Here is a 14,477-nt window from a genome sequence, read left to right on the forward strand (position 1 = left end):
TCTAACCATATGACAATTCTCCTAAGTAAAACAATGTAATTAATTTTGAGAATAAGATTTCAGAAATGCTTTCTAAAAATCAAAGTATGTCAGTACCTTCCCTTCATCCATTAATTGTGGTTGTTCTAACAAAAAAAAATGATGCAGTGTTACTGTGGTCTGATTTATTCTTTAGAGACTAGAGCTGTATGAATAACTGGTTACTTACTGGGATATAACAAATATGATCACATTTAGGGTGACCTTCCAGAAGGAAGATTGTGATATTTATGCTTATTGTTTTGCTATATAATGTTTTCAATCGATCCCTTTTTCACCAGCAGTCTTGATGGTTGCTGTGGGATGCTGAGACCATTCTGAGCTCCTGTTAAGTTGAAATATATCCCTATGGTTATTAATTTTTGAAATATATGGCTACACTTGTCAGCATAGCTCTGGGATATTCTGAAATGTGGTGAATGTTGGGGACCAAGAAATTGTTGGAAGGATGTTCGGCACCTTGCACGGAGATTGCCAATGGCACAAATGGGAATTAGGTGCCTACTTCTCAATGGGACCTAGGCAATGGACTGCCATTTGTGCCTTTGAAAATCTCCCCCATTATGAAGATTTAAAAGGAGAGATGAGGGAAAGAGAAAAGTGTCCATAATTAATTGGTCCAAAAATATCTGGTTCTTAAATGGTTCTCGGAAACAGCCATATTATAGTGAGAAGAGGAATTATTCTGAGGTGTCAAATTATTGTCTCTTAATTGTTTGGCTCTGCTCCTTTCCACAAATCATACCTACACCACAGCTATTTGAGTCCACCTAAATAGTATGCTCTTTGTGGAGTTGAGAGCAAAGTTTACATTTACGAAATTGTAGAATGAATAGAAAGTCTGATTGTAACACTCGACTGTGCAGCTAGGAAACCCCACCCATTACTGACCTCCTTCCCCCCCAGTGTCAGTGGTGACAATGCATCTATGGTAAAGCTTAAGAAAAGTGTAGAGACAGATTTAGGATTGGCTCTTTCATTGGTGTATGATGGAGAACATTCTATCTCATGGCAACCTGCCTAACCTGGAGAGCACTGCAAAGGTTAATCATATTTTTAAAACCCTATAAATAAATCCTTCCCCCCGTGAAGCATGGAGATCTTGGCTTGAATTTTTAGAAACCCCATTATGTAAAATTAGACTGGACAAAGTGCTTGAAGGTAATGCAGGGAAGGCATTTGGGGACCAAAATGTATCATTTTGTTAGCAACTCTTGACTGGCTACTATAAGTCAGGAGCTTTAAAAACTGTTGGAAAAAGAACACATTTATTAACTCTGTCCCCCTCCATTTTGATGGTGGAGTAGTTAAACACTGAAATGATTTCTCATGTTTCTCTGCCTAACTGGACTGAGTGACACACAAATATTCTCAGAGATCGCGGTTATGGGCTTGGTTTCTATACTGTTTCAATTAAACTCAAAGTGAAGCCACTCGCCAGTCCTTGGCAATAGAGATGTTGTGGCCAAATAGGGTGTGATCATACAGTGTAATTTACAGTCTTTGGACTCTATAATCCTCAAGAGAAGTAGTTCTCTACTTTAGAACCACAACCACAGAAGCATTGCTAGTGGTCATAAGGCCACAGTCAAAATTTCCCTGTTAAAACATCAGGAGGCAAAAAAGCTGAAGTTTCACTCCTTCCCTAGCTAGGACTGATAAAAGTAAACTGGTACACAATATAAGGGCCTGCCTCTGCTCCCAGTGAACTCATGAGAGGTTTGTGAATGACTACAGTGAGAGCAGGATTGGCCCTTGCAAATGTACAATACATTATCTGCTGTATTTTTCTTGTTGGTTTAAAGCTAAATACATAAATGAGGAAACACTAAATAAATGCTTGCAGTAGAGAGCAGTGGTTTTATGAACGGAGTCAAAAAGCACTCAATTAGCACAGTGTCATTTGCTGGGAATCATTAGCAAAGATGATAGGGACCTTTGATAGCCTTGGAGAGGCTTTTAAACAGCTCAGAAAGAGCTTACATTGCCTCCAGTCTCAATGGCATGAGTCATGCACTGCCTGCCAGTGATAGATTTAACTAGTACAGCTGGAAATATTGGTTTTGTGAGTACTGATTGTCAATTAAATATTTAACAGTGTAAATGCATTGGTTTAAACCTAATGAAAATAGAAATAAAAAAAAGAGAAGGAAATGGCTAAAGATGCTTAAACCTGCCTCAAAATATCTTTCTGCTTATAAATACCAGACGAGGAAACAGATGAAGTTTTATGAAACACAAAAGAACCAATATCCCTCACTAGAGGTGCCATCCTGTGGGCGGCTTAGAGTACCCGTTGTCAACAAAGTTGACCCTGTGCACCTCACAGAATTGAGCGCTAAATAAGAAACATTTAATAGCAAGTAGGCCATGATATAGTCTGTACATATGTCAAAGATGAAGAAAATATGTGTAGCTGGAATGAAATAAAAATTGGACTCTGGGATAAACAGAGTGCAGTGGGGGAGTCAGCTTCATTTTTAGTTCTTGATATTTTAATAAAAGATTGAGTAAAAGAAAGGCTCCACAGTTAAGGGGCTTATTTTCTGAGCATTCACAACTCACATCCCTCCAAGTTCTGTAGACCCCCAAGGTTACCAGAAAAAGGGCAAGGAACTGAGCCATGTTTACCACCTTCCTAAGACAGTCTGACTGAGGAAGACAACAGTAACCATTGTCCTCCTGTCATCAGTTGGGGTCCTGTTGAGCTGCTCCAGGCTTTTTATGTTTTAGTGCTTTTGGAAGAGTCCAGATATTTATTCACAGAAAAAGTGAAGCAGGGGCAGCCCAGTGTAAGCTTTCCACATGCCGGTCTTCATTCTAACTTGGAGGAACCAACCACATGGTAGGAGTGATGAGCGTTCATTTCCAATGCTTGTTCATTCAGTGAATGGCTGGAGCCTGAGCAATTTAACTTGTGACTCCTGGTTTATGGCAGAAGAGTCTCTGAGTGATTTTGAAAATCCTGACTGAAAAGCCAGTCCCTTAACCCACACCCCAGAAGAGCCCTCTAGGAGTGCTAAGCCCTTGGAGCAAACCACCTGTTTTGAAAATCCTCTGAATGGCTAGCCATTCTCTGAGCCCTGGTTGGGCCACACAAGCCATGTGCATTCACACCAGCTTGCTGGCATTGGTGCTCAAGTACACCATAATTTTGAAATGCAGTTTATAATACTGAGAAACCAATTGTTCCTTCGTTGCAACATTCTAATGGCATTAGTGTCCCTAAATATGATGTTGGCACAGCAAACTCATGTTGCCAGTGCATGTGACACTGCGTCACAGTCACTGACACCCCATCCAATGTGCTGATGTCAAGCAATTGACCAGAGAACTCTCCCAGTCAGGCATATTGGGAATGCTGCAAATAGATTGTCTACAAATCTGATATTCATTTGAAGAAAACAGAAGCCTAATTTGGATATGTATTTTTTAAAATGCTGCATTTTATCCCAGAAGAAAAATCCAAAAAGAAATAATAAGAAAAGACCAAATTTCACAGCAAGGGAACCATATGACCATATTAGCTGCATCTACACAAATAACCAGCTTGCAGTCCTTGTAGTCTCTCTGGGGTATTAGAAGGTGTCAAAAACCTCTTTTTGATTTGGTCTTTGACAGGTTGCCATCCTCTCCAATTCTCTAGCAGCTAAATCTAGATAATTATCTGCATACGTTTTCAAGAAATCATTACAATACCAAGAAAAGGAATTATTGCAAAATTGTCTGCAGTGTAGACTTTCAAAGCTTATATTGGTAAAATAGTGACATCTTGTGGTGAGAGGCAGAAATGAAATCCACACAGATACATTTTCAAAATAAAAGCATTTCAAAGGAGTAGGTTAAATTCCCCAAAATGTTTTAGATCACCAGTGAATTAAGTTTTCTGGTTTCAATTTAATTCCTGGTTGTAGACTTTGAGAGTGACCTAAACTTTTCTTTGGTACAGACAACATGAATGGGAGTATAAATGTAGACAATCATTAATCCAGAACATGTAAAATTTCTTTTAAATGCGGTCATTTTCTTTCAGAAACAGGATATACAATCACCTTTGCATACAAGGGGGACAAAAATCATTCAAACTTCCTTTTCCACCTCTTCCGCCTCCCTGACTTTGCTCCTATTTTTATCAGCAAACCAGGTGTTTTAAAATACACCAGCTTGAGAAATGTTATGCAGAGCTATTCAGAAGAAAGATGAGCTACATATCAGGCTTATTCAGGTTAGAAGAAAGGGACCAATGGTCTATGTAAGGAGGAGATGCTATTAGAGCTCTGTAAAAATTTCATAAGAAAGCCCAAGACTAAATAAAACAAGTTAATTGTGCTACACCCTCATAGGTCAGGCCAGATTTGAGGAGATTTGCAAATTTGATAGCTGCTCTGTATTTTTTTAACCTGAAATGACAGGAAAATTGGCAGTTTGCTCTTCATTCTTCTTTGAATTTGGGGTTCTGTACAATCCCCAAGCAATCACAAAGTTAATTGGATATGAACCCACATGAATTAAAAGGAAAAAGGATTGCAAGAGCCCTCTATGTACTAAAAGCCCCAGTTTCCATACTGTCCTTAGTTGCTGCCCCATCCACTGAATGTGACTTTCAACACTGGCACAAATTGTTGACCTTGTTAGTGTATTTCTTGATCTCAGTATGGACAAGCTAACTGCAAATTATGGTTATTTTGAATGAATGATGATCTGATTTACATGATTGGTAACCTGTGCCTGGTATTACATTATGCAACTAAAATGTTATGCCTATATACATATATTTTATAACTGTCTAAAAAATTGGAATCTTTTTGTCAAGATAATAACATTGTTGGGACAGCACTTCTTATTTTCAAGGGTATTCTGGGGACAAACAGGGAAATTAAACCCACAATATTATACAGAAAACACATCATAGTCAGAGAAGTGATATACAGGAACAAGGGATATTCGGTTCCTCAGTCATCCATCATGGGAAAGTTTCAACACTTGACAGCAGTTTTGCATCAAGAGGCAATTTATTCCAATGTGATGGCAAAAGGTAGGCAAAAACTATATGTTTTACACTGGCATGCTGAAAATTACAAAATAAATCTTAAATAGCATTCAGACAACAAACAAGTCAAATATACTGGCAATGGCATATGACTAATAGCACACTTATATAAAATGTGATGCCAGGGAAATCATTTTCCCTCATGCAAGGAAACCCATACAAGCTAATTATTGCAAAATCTAATGATGCGTATATTGGCTGCTGTGGGCAGTGAGCATCCAAAATTCACCAGGCTTGTTTAATAACCATTAAGTAGAGAAAGATGCTCACGCTACACTCAATATTGCAGCACAGGAACTGGCATTTGCTCAGCTACTGTCTGCCTAACCTCTAACTTCTGAGTGTGTCCAAATCCAGAAAGGGCAGCCTATGTCAGGTGTACATGTCAGTCACAAGAAGGGCCTGTAATAGGGCACACATGCCTCCACCCAAGGCAGGAAGGGGTTAATGGGCTACTAAAGGCCCAATTAGTCAAAATTAAGACAGCTGGAGCAGGAAGCAAGCCTCCAGGGAGGGACTTAAAAAGAAAACCCTTGCCATATAGGAAGGGGTAGGCAGAGAGAAAGCAGATATGAAGGACTTACTGTGGGAGAAAGGCCAAGGGCCTATTGCCTGCCATATCTCCTGGAAGAATTGGAAGCGTTTGTTGCTTCAGACTTGTTTTGATCTCTGACTGCCTTGGAAGGGGTAGAACTGTAAGTGGTCTAGCCAGGGAGCTAAGTCTCTGCAACCCAGAAGGCATTGGAGGGTGGGCAGAGCAGCAGAAGACCAGCTGGGAAACTGAGACTGAGTGGTTGCTGCACTGCAGGATGCCAGAATGGGGCACCTGGTAGGGAGGTGCTGTGACAGGGCTATATTGGCACAGTGTTGGGGTTGATGGAGCTGCACTGCACAGGGCAAGCAATGGAGACATTCTGCTTCAGAGAGGCAGAATGCTATGGAGCTGTGCAGGGGGAGCATATACCAGCCTACACTCTGACCAGCAATGGTCAGGAATCTACATACCTTTGAGGATCAGCGCTGCGCTGTAGTGCTTAAGACCCACTCAGGAGTGGGAGAAGCACAGGATTCCATCCCAGGAAAGGTGAAGGCAAAAGGCCTAATACCTGAGGAGGGTGCACTCAGACACCAGGGAGAGGGTCAAAGGTACAGCTAGATGGATACAGAGCCAGACCCCATTCTGTGCAGGTACAGGGACACAGAAGGGAAAATGTGCACCCTCCCTATTCAGTGGTTTCTGGAGTTTAGCCCCTGATAGAGGCTAGAGCGGTCCTCAGTTGTATGCCTTCTTCATTGAGCACGATGGGGCTTTGCAAGTGTGCAAAGTAGCCAGGTGCATGTCTGATGTAACCATGCCTTCTCCCACCCCCAATCCACCTCCTCTATAGTCTGCTCTACCCACATCCTGTCTCTATTGTGCCCCAGAACGCCACCTACACTCAGTGCTGTTGTGCAGGTGGACATAGGGGCCTCTGAAACGAGGGCATTTCCCAAGGCCCTTACCTACATGCCCTGCAACCCATTTGCACCAACCTAGCTGAACTTGGCCCACGGTAGATAGTTGCTTGTGGGGATTGAGTATTCCTTGGCTTATAACTGGGTGTGTGATGTACAGGGGTAGACCATATACCCTTGTTATAGAACAAGCAGCATTGGTATTAGTGATTAGAGCAAAGGATTGCTCCTGGAGTCTTTTTCCTCTCATTCCGCTGCCTTCAACGGAGTTTTCCTGATTTGCACTAGGAATAATAACATTAACGTCAATGTTGTTACACTGGTGTGGAGGAGAATCACGTTTCAGGTTTATACCCCATGGCTCTTATCTAACAATTATTTAAATTGGACTGCTGCATATGGACGCAAATGTGTTTCGCACTTAACTATTTGGGGAGAGATCTTCAAAGGCACAAATAGCCCTTGTGTGTCCTAACTCCCCTCTGATTTTTGCCATGGGAGATAGGTGCCTCACTTCCCACCTGTGCCTATGAAAACTGTCATCTTTGTGACTTTCCATTCCTCTACTGAGAGTTTAGTTCTCAGCGAAATCCAAGAGTCCTGGAGCTGTTTGTTTAAATTTGTCCAGCCATGCTTAAAAGTTAACACAACACACACGGCTGTTTGGAAAAAAGCCCGGGGAAATGGTAGCAAATCATAGTTATTAAAGTGATGCACAGCAAAGCAGCCTGTGAACAAGAGGAGTGCAACGCCTATTTCCTGCAGTGACACAATGATGAGACTGTGCCCACTATGTCTGCGCTAAGGAGATGCTTTTAAGATAGTACCTCAATGAAAGTCATTAGAGGAAGGCTTTTGATGAGCATTAATTTTTACATCAGGAAAAATAAATGAGTCTCCACTTCCTTCCTTCCTTCTTCCTATGTTTTCACCTTCAGGTTAAGGTCTTAGCAAGGACAAAAAGCTGATACTTTTGCAGCTCACAAATCAGAATTAACTGTTCCCATGCCAATCTGAGTTTGGAGAAAATTTCCTTTCTAGATTGCAGCGCTGTGAGCTAGTGCTGTGGCACTTTTGAATGATTTGAATATTTTAAAAGAGTGATTAAAGAGCAAACAAGCCATGAATCCACTAAAATAGTAGGAGCCCCTAACCACTGATCACCCCTGTCCCAAATCAGCCTCTTAATTTTTCCACCTCCTGAGCTCTCCCAATTGTCTAGTTTTATCCTGTTATCCTCCTTGCCACCTTCCCTTAACCATCCTTGGATTTACAGGAAGCTAGTCCTGCTTAGACAGGTGTTCTGTCACATAACCTAGGCGGGGATGGGAATGTGCTTGGAATTCTGAGCTATAAGTCTCATATATCACTATGGCTGTATTTCATCCAGGTAGGAAGCCTTCCAAACCCATCTGTCTTGTAAAATCTCTTTGAGAAGTAATGATGGTTTAAAATATATTTTAACATATGAAATATGTGAACTGCATGTCAGAGTGATGATGCGTCTTTCTGCTGGTCCTTTACAATTGATTTGCTACAGCTGCTGCCAAAAATGAAATCCTAACGGAGAAAAAATTAGATCTTTCATTTCCAGGGGCTATTTTGTACTAATATTTGAACTAGAATTTAGAGCAGCTAGAGCTCAGAAACCCTCACGTCAGAGCACAACCAGAGAAAAACTGTAAAGGTTTAGGAATGAATGGATGAAACTGGGATCTGGCAGGCAGTTACCCCTTTCTGAGTGACACTGTCCCAAATTTCCAGTCTGAAGTGGGACAGAGAAATCATTGGAAAGTATCGCTTTATTCAGCATTTTTCTCTCCCTTCTCCATTTGCATCTTTTCCTCCTTACAGAAGTGGCAGGTATAACAACGTTTTCCCTTCTGTCTCCAGCAGAGACTCTTCTCAGTGCAGCTGCAGGGATTCCATTACCACCTCCCAAAGAGAGGTGGGTGGCAGCAGGAGAGTTACCTTAGGCCCCACCCCCATGATGGACCAGCCCATCCATCCACTCACCTTTAAGGATATAAAGCAAGAAGTATGCAAAACTTCCTGAAATTCTCTAATTGCCTGCTATCCCCCCAAACACTGACCTTTTACATTTGTACAAGTAATGGTCTCCAGAGATCTGCACCAGGGCAGGGGAAATCTTCAGACTCTCAGTAAAGAATGCAGTCTCTATTCCAGTCGAGCTTTGCCTGAGTAAGGTCTGCAAGATTTGTCCCATGTACACAAAGGGGAGAGAGATAAAATAGGAGTTTTAAACACTATTTATACTGCTGGAGTCATAGCTGAATTTGCAGCCATCCCACTGCAGTAAGCAATGGGCTAATATGACTGCTGTATAACAGCAAGCCTCCAAGTAATCTGTGTAGTTCTTCCTCCCCACCCCTGCATATATCACTTGTGGTCAGACTTCCTCCTCCTCCCATTGGCTTCAACTCTGAGTATAAAAAATCATTTAAAATCACTGCCATTTCCACACTTTTATTCTGGCCTCAATCAAACTGGTACTTCTATAAATAAATCATAGACTGTCCATTACTTGTTACAAAACTATAGATAATTAGAAAGCATTTGCTTTCAAGCTGCAGCTTTGGAGGGAGAGAGATTTGTTTTAAAACTGTGGTCCATGCTGGGACTAAAGCTAGGCAAGTTAAAGTGACTAAGGATCTGTCTAGTGTAGACTGGATTAAATATCTTAGAGACTGACTATGACTAGCTAACACATTTTAAACCACTGTACATGGGTGTTTAAAATCATGCTATGTTCTGTGTTTATACAGGGTCTAGCACACTGGGGTCCTGGTCTAAAACTAAGGCTCTTAGGTGCTATGGTAGTACAAATAATAATTAGAACATGTTAGTGAACCCAGTTTTAGACACGAGCTATTTTCTTAGTCTAGATATGGCCGTAGTAACCAATGGCATTGCTCATGTGTTTTTGCAGGATCCTTCCAGACATGCCAAACCCATGAAAAAAACGCAGCAATTGGGCTTGGTTTTGGCTTAATTGGCTTGTGAGTTGCTTGTTGGCTAGTTTGTGGCTTGTTGCTTGTTTGGCTTGTAGCTTGTTGCTTCTTTTTTTTGATCGGCTCCCAACAAGCAGAGGCAAGGGGGGGGGCAAGCAGGGGTAGGGGGTAAGCCAGGGCTGGGGGGGAGAGAGTCAGGGGTGCACAGCGGGCCCACGACAGTCCCAGACTGCACGCCAGGGGGATCTAGTCACATAGAGTGTTGTGGTTCTTAGGAATTGACTTGTTTTGACCTTGTTTTGAAATGGGATTAGCTTGATTTTTGGCTTATTGTGAAAGCTGGGGTGCTTATTTACCGCGTGAAAGTTGGCAACTGTAGATCCTTCATTTTATAAGTCCCTTAGAGGTGTTGAATCTTTAACAAAGACACCCTTTCTCTAAATATTCTTTAGGCATTGCAGTTTAATAGGCAAAGAGAATAACAAAACCCAATAAAAACAAGAGTGTTAAACAGTGTGATGAAAAACCCCTCTCAATTGCTGAACCTTGTGGGAATGAAATTTTACTACTTCTCCAGTTGCTATTAAGTCTCCCAAGGTAGACCTCAATTTCTTATGTAAAAAAATAATAAAAACCTTTCAAGCCTTACCTTATAAAGAAGAAAAATATGTAACTCATTTTTTTTAATTTACTTGTAACACGGTTTGCCCATGCTTATATACCTGACTCAGTCACCATGTTATCGTATCTCTACATCTGATAGTTTGCATGGCGTTTAAGAGATAGTATTGTACTGTCATGTTCCAAAGTAGACTGATTTGGCTCACAATATTGTGGTACTGGTATGTGGAGTGGAGTTGATCCAAAAGTGTGAGTGTATTAAATCCATAAAGAGGGAACAAGTGGCAGCAGAAAATCTGTACTTTTTATGCCCTTTTTATGCATTTTGACCTAAATACCTGCATGTGTGTTCAGTTGTACACAGGCAAATGCACACACATACCTCTAGCATTCCTATAAGATGCTCAAAAATTGTATCAAAATAAAATGTTGACAAAAAAACAAACTTTTATGAAAATGTGGGTGATGGGCTATTTCCCCCCCTATTTTCTGACCAGCTCTATCTTGACGTCACAGTTACTGGATATAATGGTGAAAAAAATGAGGGAATAGTACTATGTGTCCATTAGAACTAACATTAACTCAAAGTTTAAGTATGGCTTAACTCAAATATTAAGCCTGGCTCTTCTGATGCGACTTCATAGTTAGAATTGTTTTTTCACTTCCAGAAGCACAGTGGACTCCTTAGTATATAATAATGTATTGGGAATGAAAACCTCAGTGAACACTGATCTAAACTTTACTGAGAATTTGTTACTGTGGTGCTAAAATCCAACTACTAGAACTAAAGACATGTTTCAAGAAACTTCTGTATTTTCTCAAATTTTAAAAGAAATGTGCCTTGACCCATGCCTGTGTCCTTTTTTGTTTTCACTTTCCACAGACATTCAAACGAAGAGGTTTTAGTCACACAAATGATAGTGGAAAGTGAATTTTAAGCTCACATGCTCAAGTATATTGTCTACACTGGCAATTTACAGCGCTGCAACTTTCTCGCTCAGGGGTCTGAAAAAACACCCCCCTGAGCGCAGCAAGTTTCAGCGCTGTAAAGCGTCAGTATAGACAGTGCACCAGCGCTGGGAGCTACGCCCCTCGCGAAGGTGGGGCGACCACACAAGGCATGTTAAAGTGCAGCCGCAGCAGCGCTGCCACAGCAGCACTTTAGTGTTGCCAGTGTAGACTAGCCCTAAGAAGTAGTATATTTTATATGGGATGGGACACAGCTTGAGTCAGAAGGGAACAGAGTTTCTAAAAACCCTTTCCAAAGACCTGCCACTGAGCTAATTTAGGCTCTCCTTCTCCTTGTCACTTACCACCCCACACTGGCATTCATAGGGGGTATCACTAAACAATTACAGCCTGTATTTGATGGGGACCATATCCTGAAGGAATCTTTCCCAGACCCTCTCTTCTGGCCTTCATCCAACCCCCAACCTTGCCAAGTTCATCAGCAGAAGCAAGATCCCCACGGATCAGGACTCACCAAATCAATGTGGCACCAGACCCTGCCATAACATATGCAAAACCTGCAGACATATCTTCACTGATACAATGATCAACAACACCCACAACCCCTTTCAAGATCCAGGGGATCCTACTTATACTTACAACATGTGCTATAACTCATCCAGGACACTAAATGCGCCCATAACAACTATGTAAGTGCAATGAGAAAATCACTACATTCTTGAATGAACTCACACTGAAAAATGAAAAAAGACAAAAACACCCTATCACCCTAGGCAAATACTTTTCACAGAACAATCATTTCATATCTGACCTCTCAGTCCTTGTTCTCAAAGGAAACCTGCATAACATCTTCAAAAGACAAGCCCGGGAGCTTAAATTCATACCTTTGTTAGACACTAAAAATCATGGACTTAAAGACACTGGATTTATGGTTTATTACAACAGTCTATAACTAACCCCCTCTTTTTGTCCTATGACTGCAAAGGTGTTAATGATCTATTTGATCTTGAATGGTGTCTGTAGCGGGGTGGCCACCCACTCCTGCCCTGAAGGGCTTAAAACAGCCTTGGGAGAGGGGTGTGGTAGGGGAAAACCTGGGCTGATTGGCAGGGCCGGCTCTAGGATTTTTGCCGCCCAAGGCAAAACCAATTTTGGCTGCCCCCCCCCCGTTTTTTAATTACCCCACCCCCGGCCCCGCCTCAACTCCACCCCAACTCCACCCCTTCCCTGCCTCCTCCCCCCAGGCTCTCAAGCCTAGGAGGGAGGGGGAGAAGCGGCGCCCGCACCGCGGCCACTCGGAGTCTCCCCCTCCCTCCCAGGTTTGAGAGCCTGGGAGGGAGGGGGAGACTCCGAGTGGCAGCGGCGCGCGAAACGGCTGTTTTGCGTGCTGCGGCTGCTTGGGATCTGATGCCCCCAATCAGGCTGCAGCTGGCCCTATAAAGAGGCTGTGGGCTGGGAGCACACGCAGTCTCTCTCTAGGCGCAGAGAGAGAAGGGCCTGGCTGCCTGAGACTTGAGTAAGGTACCAGAGTAGAGCAGTGCTGGGGAATAGGGCAAGGGAGCTGGGGAGCTGCAGGCCTAGCGAAAGGCCTGAAAAGGTACTGGGGTTGCAGAGGTGCAGCCCGGAAGTAGGTGGAGGCAGCAGGTTCAAACCCCCCTTGCCGATGATGAGTGATATGGACTGCAGTCTGCCCCAGAGTGCAGGGGCTAGATGAGGACTGGCAATGAACACTGAGGCAAGGTGGGGATAGAGGGTGGGGATTCCCCTGGGAGGGGAGCCCAGAGAGTGGGGGTACTGCCAGGGGACAGCACCCAAGGGAGAGGGGCACCGGGGTTCGGAAGGGACGTGGGGCCAGTGACAGTGGGACATTGGCCTACAGAGGGTGCTCTAAGGCTGGAGGAGGCTCCGCAGTGTCTTACTACTTATGCTAAACAATCTGTTCCATCTTGTATTGAGCTGTGACACTCTGAGTACCTTTCCCAGACCGGAAAAAGAGCTCTGTGTAGCTCAAAAGCTTGTCGCTTTTACCAATAGAGGTTGGTGTAATAAAACCCATTACCTCACCCACCTTGTCTCTCTAATATCCTGGAACCAACATGACTACAACAACACTGCATTCAACAAGATACCTAAACATGTGAAATAAATTCATTTGAGGATCTGCGCCTGTGAAGCTTTAAATACTTGAGTAGTATTACGAGGGGTAGGCAGGGTCTCCCAGGATCACAGTGGGCATTTCAACTTCCCCTACAGTGATCTTCTGGTCGGGGAAGAAAGTCCCTGTTTGCAGCTTCCTGAACATCTGAAAGATGTGTATGTCATGCACCTTTCTGGACCAGCCTGCGTTAATGGCCGTGAAACGTCCATGGTGATCCACAAGCGCCTGGAGAACCATAGAGAAATACCCCTTCCGATTAATGTACTTGGTGGCTAGGTGGTCTGGTGCCAGAATTGGAATATGTGTGCCATCTATCGCCCCTCCGCAGTTAGGGAAGCCCATTTGTGCAAAGCCATCCATAATGTCATGCACGGTGCCCAGAGTCATGGTCTTTTAGAGCAGGATACGATTAATGGCTCTGCACACTTCCACCAACACAAGTCCAACAGTCGACTTTCCCAATCAAAACTGGTTAGCGACCGCTCGGTAGCCAGCTTCCACAGTGCAATTGCCACATGCTTCTCCAATGGCAGGGCAGCTGTCATTCTCGTGTCCATGCGCCACAGGGCTGGGGCGAGCTCATCACACAGTCCCATGAATGTGCTTTCCTCGTCCAAAAGTTCTGCAGCCACTGCTTGTCATCCCAGACGTGCATGACGATGTGATCCCACCGCTCAGTGCTTGTTTCCCGAGCCCAAAAGCAACGCTCTACTGTGGTCAGCACCTCCGTGAATGCCACAAGCAATCTCGTGTCATAGCTACTATGCGTGGCGAGATCAATATCGAACTCCTCTTGCCTTTGCAGTTTACGGAATTACTCCACTGCCACTCATGATGTGATAGGGAGAGCAAGCAGCATATTGGTCAACAGTTCTGGATCCATTCCTGCAGACCGAAGAGGCAGAGCACACAGTACACAAACCATTGAAAGATGGCTCCAAATGCGGACGGAAGCACAGGAATTGCTGCGATGCGAAGCAATACATCACTGGGCATTGGGACAGGACCCAGGATGCCCCGCAACTCCCTCCGCCTTCCCACAATTCTTAGCGGCAGAAGAGGAAAAGATGCTCTGTGGGATAGCTGCCCAAAGTGCACAGTTCTGAATACCGATGCAAGTGCCACAAGTGTGAACACTCTATTGTGCAGGCAGCTGACTGTGAACGCACAACAGCAGTTTCCCTTCAGCGCTCTCTGAGCAGTGATATAACTG

This window comes from Terrapene carolina, unplaced genomic scaffold, assembly GCF_002925995.2.
Source record: "Terrapene carolina triunguis isolate 2854851 unplaced genomic scaffold, T_m_triunguis-2.0 Scaffold23, whole genome shotgun sequence".
NCBI lineage: Eukaryota > Metazoa > Chordata > Testudines > Emydidae > Terrapene > Terrapene triunguis.